Here is a 6,208-nt window from a genome sequence, read left to right on the forward strand (position 1 = left end):
CTGTCGGCCTTCCCCCTTCTTTCCCCAGGCCCCAACATATTCTCTCATAACTCTGCAATCAAACTCCAGCCCCTTCTCAGGCAACTGCTGACCTGACATCTGTCACTATAGATTAGTTTTGTTCTATAAACTTCATGTAAATGCAGTCATACAACTGGTATTCTTTTGTGTCTGGCTCTTTTTGCTTAGAAGCTTTTTGAGCTTCACCAATGCTATTATATATAAAAGTAGTTTATTCTTTTTTACTGGTAAGTTGCATGAATATTCCGCAACTTGTTTATCCATTCATCTGTAAATGTATATTAGGGGTGTTTTCAGTTGGGAGCTATTATGAATAAAGCTTCTCTGAACATTAGTGTACCTGTCTTGTTGTGGACATAGGGTTCATTCCTCTTGGACATAGGTTTTCATATACTTCCATATCATCTAAATCTGAGTCATATGGAAGTATATGTTTTCTTTTATAAGAAACTGACCGTTTTCCAAAGTATTTATAGTATTTTACATTCCCAGGAGCAGTATATGAGAGTTCCAGTTGCTCTACGTCCTTTCCAACACCTGTTTTTGTTAGTCTTTTAAATTTTAGCCATTCTAGCAGGTTTGTAGTAATATCAGGGAAATTTGCACTTCCCTGATGATTAATGATATGTTCATGTCCTTCTTGGCCACTGCATATGTATTTTTGTGAAGGGTATGTTCCAATCCTTCACTCCATTTTTAAACTTGTCATTTGTCTTATTTTTGAGTTGTGAGAGTTCTTTACATATGTTAGTATGTTGGATGTAAGTCTATACACACATCTATATATATGTATATGTATATATACATATATGTGTGTATATGTGTGTATATATGTATAAGTGTGTGTGTGTATATATGTGTGTATATATGTATAAGTGTGTGTGTATATATATGTATATATGTGTATATGTGTATATATACACACATATATACATATATATATATATATATGGCAGATACTTTCTTTCCAGTCTCTTGCTTTTTCATTTTCTTAGTGATGTGTCTGGAAGAGCAGTAGTTGTAATGAGTGGGGTTGTAACTTAATTAAAAATTATGTTTTTAATTTTAATAAAGTCTAATTCATAAATTTTTATGGTTATAGTTCTGTTCTATTTACAAAATCTTGAAAAAAATATGTTTTCTCCTGGAAGCTTTATATGTTCTGCTTTTACTTGAGGTCTATTATCTACTTTAAATTTACTTTTTTGTACAGTGTGAGTAGGATTGACGCTCATCTCTTTCCCATTTGAATATCCAGGTATTCCAACACTATCTGTTGAAAATACTATTCTTTCCTTATTGAATTACCTTGGCACCTTTGTCAAACGTTGGTCTATTTCTGAACTCTTTATTTACTCTATTTCACTGATCTATCTTTATACCAAGACCACACTGTCTTGATTATGTAGCTTTAAAGTAAAGCTTGAAATCAGAAAATGGAAATCCTCCAAATTTATTTTTCTTTTAAAGGACTATTTTGACAATTGTAGGTCCTTTTTATTTCCACATACCTATTAGAATCAGCTTGTGTGTTTCTACAGAGAAGTCCTCTGGGAAGACTTGCATTGAATCTAAAGATCAATTTGGGGAAAATTCATTTCTTAACAATATGAGTTTCCTAGTTCAAGAATATGATATTTTTCCTTTTTATTTGACTTTTAAATTTTCTCTTAACAATCTTTTGTAGTTTTCAATGTATGGATCTTGTACGTATTTTGTTAAATTTATCCCGAAGTATTTCAGACAGCCTGTCTTAGGAGTTAACTGTTGAGGAAAGTAATCTCTCTCATTATTTGTCAGTTTTATTAGTTTAATTACCAGAATAACAATTTCTTCATATTGGTGGTAGTGGAGGAAGAGTTGTAATGGAGGAGGGATACTTCTCAATTGGAATGATATATATCTAATTGGATATATATATATATATGTACATATATATATATATCCAATTAGAAGATAATTTCCTGACATACTAGAAAAAAGTCTCTCTAGATGAAGCCTCACTGAACCCCAGCTTGCAAGCATGTCAATACATACATATACAAAGAAGACTATAAATGAACAAGTCTCCCTGGTGTCAACTATGAAGCTACTTACCAAGATAATTAGGTCTTTCAAGTTGAAAGCAGCTCTTTTATGGATTACCCAGTCTACAAGTCTACATATGGTTACCATTTTAAAATTATCAGATTTAGCACATTAATGGGCACTATGAAAATGTTTTTCTAGGGCTGGATTTTTTTTTAGCATAATTCTCATGCTTTAGTTTGAATCAGCAATTGCATTTGTGCAATTACAGAGTGCTTGTAGGAGGCCTAAAAACTAACAGTAGAGAAAAATGTTTTATCAGCAAAGTTTTTCCTAGATGTACAAAATTCTCTTGAAAACACTTTTGGGAAATCTAACTACCTAACTGATGTTTTTCTTTCCACACAGAAATATTGATGATAAAGAGGAAACTAACTTTCTGAACCATTAAATGTGATATCATTTATCTCGCCAAAATCCCAAGATGGATATTTTATAGATTGTTCTTAAGAGTAGATTACCCAAGATTCCTAGAATAATTATATTACAAATATAATAACATTACTTATATAATGTTTCTTCTATATTTGTGGTCTCAGTCTTTTCTCATATGAATCAAATTAGATAAAGAAGGATTCAGTGTTATTTAATCAGGGAAAAACTCTAAACAAAAGTCAAAGAGCAATCTAAAATATTAAATAGAGATCTGGCTCTGTGTCTTTTCTTTCTTTCCTTTCCTTTTTCCCTCCTTACTCTTCTCTTTTTGATTTTGGGCTTTAAAAGAACACTCAGAAACCACAAATATTCAAGAAATATTAACAACAATAATAGTCATATATTATCCAGTCTGTGTCAGGAATAAACATTCCGATTTTATAACCTTCAGGCCTCTGCCAGGTATTATGATTTCCACTTTACAAAGAAACTGAAGTTCATAGAGTGTCACTTACCTTTCCCAAAGTCACATGGCCAAACCTCAAAGATAAAATTCAAATTACAGGGCCAAATCTCTCTCCATCATACAGATGCCTCCCACATTGCCTGTGACTTTACAGAAGCTTGGAGTCTAAATTATGTGGCTGCTATTAGTAACAACTTCAAGACCGAAGGCTATTGGGCTATTGGCTCCACCATGGGCACCACTAGGTTTAAACTCAAACAGCCAGATGAGACCACTGGAACCTTGGCAGTTACCAGTTCAGAGGAGCAGCCTAACCCAGCCACTCCACAGTTGCAATTTGAGAGCATCTAGAGGACACCACATACATCTTTTCACCTGGTCTCTGCTGCCACAGATGAAACCTCCTCAATGCCCCCAAGAAGCCATCTTGGGCAGGAAAAAGAGGTGGGTGTAAAATTTGGATGACTAGTAATTTACCAAAAGAAATAGTCATTCCAAAGAGGCTGTTATACTGGCCCTGATTTGAATTTTGAATAGTCTGAATGTGCAAACTAAAAGGAGAAATACAAACGTAAAGTGGTAGTAGTTCCCACTGGCAAATGGAAGCTGTCCCTAACCATCAGCAGAGCGGGGCTTATGAAGATCAGACAAGCTATTAAGAACAGGCGCTACATTTCTTGACCTGAGTTTGGTGTGAATAATCTTGTGACCTCATTACAGTTTTTATAATTTGAATTCATATTCAAATTATGAAGCTAAAAGAGGATAAACAAAATGAGGAACCATCCGTTTCACAAAGTCTTTCAGGTGCAAGTGTTTTCCAGCCTACAAAACACTCAAGCTCAGGAAGGTTAAAGGAATTTGAGTGATCATTTACTTCCATCGACTAGAACATCCTTAGGGTTTCTATTGAAGAAAACCTTAAAATAAGGGAGTTTTAGTTTCAATTTGGTTGTCAGCATGCAGAAAAAAGGAAAGCTGAAATCAAAGTTATAATACAATCTGAAAATTAAACATTAAGGGGAAAAGCCATACCTTGAAGAGTAGCCTTCGCTGTCAATCAGTATTTCTGTCTAAATTGTAAAAACAGAGGGGGGGAAATGAGCTTTGCTGTGAACTGCCAAGGGAATTGTCTTTATTCTGCCAGATGCTCCAGATGGTTTTCTTACAGAGAAACTTCGTTTCATGCTCGCAGTGGTTTATTTCCATGCATCTAACTCTCAGCCAGGCACTGAAACAGGTACTTCATTGATCTACTAAATATGATTGTAAAATTACTTCATCTTATTTAAAATTGCAAGCCAAGCAGGAAAAGTGAGACCACGTACTTCCCTTCCTTTCTTTTAACCTCAAATTTGAACCTACTTTTAAATCAGTTTAAAACTGATTAATGACCCTTGTTGCTAAGTGACTCGAGAAACCAGGAAGGAACTATGATCTGGCTTTGTAAAACAAAACATTAAATACTTATGAAACCTTTCCATATAAATCTCTGTACTATCATACAAATAATTCACTTTGGAGGCTATTTGTCTTGAAGAAATCTTATCTCAAAAAGGGGTCATAAGTAGCTCCCTGTAGACTTAGACATCTGCTTTTATATTTATAAGCAGCTGTATTTTGTTTCAAAATATTACTTGTTTTAAGATATTACTGCTGAACATTTTTTTTAATTCAGTGACTGTTATTGAGTGTTTATTATGGACCCTGTTAGGCACCTAAGATACAAAGAAACACCATGGCATTTTGTGAAGGCTACATGCTTTCTGGTGGCAGAGGGAAGAATTAGGAGTTTCTTCCAATAGTAAAGATCTGTGAAGGCACTGGAGGTGATGATGAAGTGAGGATTGGAGGCAAATTCAAGGAATAGCATCGACAGAATTTGTTATCAAATTACATGTGTTGATGAATGAAAAGCCAGGAATAGCTCCCTGGTTTCCAGTTTGGGGATCAGGCTATGTCATTCAATGAGATTAGAAATGTCAGGGTTACAGCAGTACAGCAGGCTCCATATTATCCCAGAGATGAGATCTGGAAGAGCTACTATGTACAATAAGGCATGCTGTCAGAGATGATTATATCCAAAGACCATTTTTCAGAGACCCAGTGGTTTGTTTCTTAAATGGAAGTATTTGGACCTACTTCAGAACTTACCAAACATAAGCACTGGCCAGGTAGCAAACACATTCAGTGGTGAGAAAGCCTCTTTCATGAAGAGGACTCTGGTCTTAGGTTAGCACCACAGCACAGGTCAGCCCACTGTCTGGGCTGATGCTCTTGAATGCATTCTATTAAGAGGTATTCACTGAGTTAAAAAGAACCACACATAGCAAACTCACTGTAAAGACCCACATAGCTTGGATTCCTCAAACTCTTCCATCTGCAGCTTTTAGAGGAGCAGAATTATGACACCTATCCTTCCCTCACCTTCATTATCTGCAAAATTAGGATCCACACTCACTGCCAATTATACAAGTCTATAATTTCCCTTCTCATTTCTAGACATTGACACAGATAAAATGAGAAATTAGTTGAATGCTAGATTTTTTTTTTTTTTTTTTTTTTGTAGACGGAGGCTTGCTCTTGTCACCCAGGCTGGAGTACAATGGCATGATCTCGGCTCACTACAACCTCTGCCTCCCAGGCTCAAGCGATTTTCCTGCCTCAGCCTCCCGAGTGGCTGGGATTACAGGCACATGCCACCATGCCCATCTAACTTTTGTATTTTTAGTAGAGACGGGGTTTCCCCATGTTGACCAGGCTGGTCTCGAACCCCTGATCTCAGGTGATCCACCCGCGTCAGCCTACCAAAGTGCTGGGATTACAGGCGTGAGCCACCGTGCCTGGCCTAGATTTTTGTTTCTCAAAGAAAATAAAAATGTTCAATTTCTATTGAAAACAATGAGAATTTATTTCATTTCTTCTGTATAGTACAGGGGTGGCACTTTGAGGGGATAAACAGCTGAACAAGACAATGACCCAAGACTTCCCGTGGACCCATTTTAATGTCACAGTATGAAAATATCTATAATTTTGAATTTTGAAAGACGAATGTTTCTTTAGCACAAAATTCTTCATTCTTCTAACTCCAGTTGTAAGAAAATAATGGCAATTAGGCCACCATGTTCATAGAATTAATTACATACACATTTTTAAATAGTGTTAACTTTAAGTGGCCTTCCACTAAGATATGAAGTACATATCTATTTGGAGGATTAGAAATTAAAATTTCCAGCTTTCAATAAGAATCAAACTGAT

Source organism: Hylobates moloch, unplaced genomic scaffold (assembly GCF_009828535.3).
Source record: "Hylobates moloch isolate HMO894 unplaced genomic scaffold, HMol_V3 SCAFFOLD_2, whole genome shotgun sequence".
Classification (NCBI taxonomy): Eukaryota; Metazoa; Chordata; class Mammalia; order Primates; family Hylobatidae; genus Hylobates; species Hylobates moloch.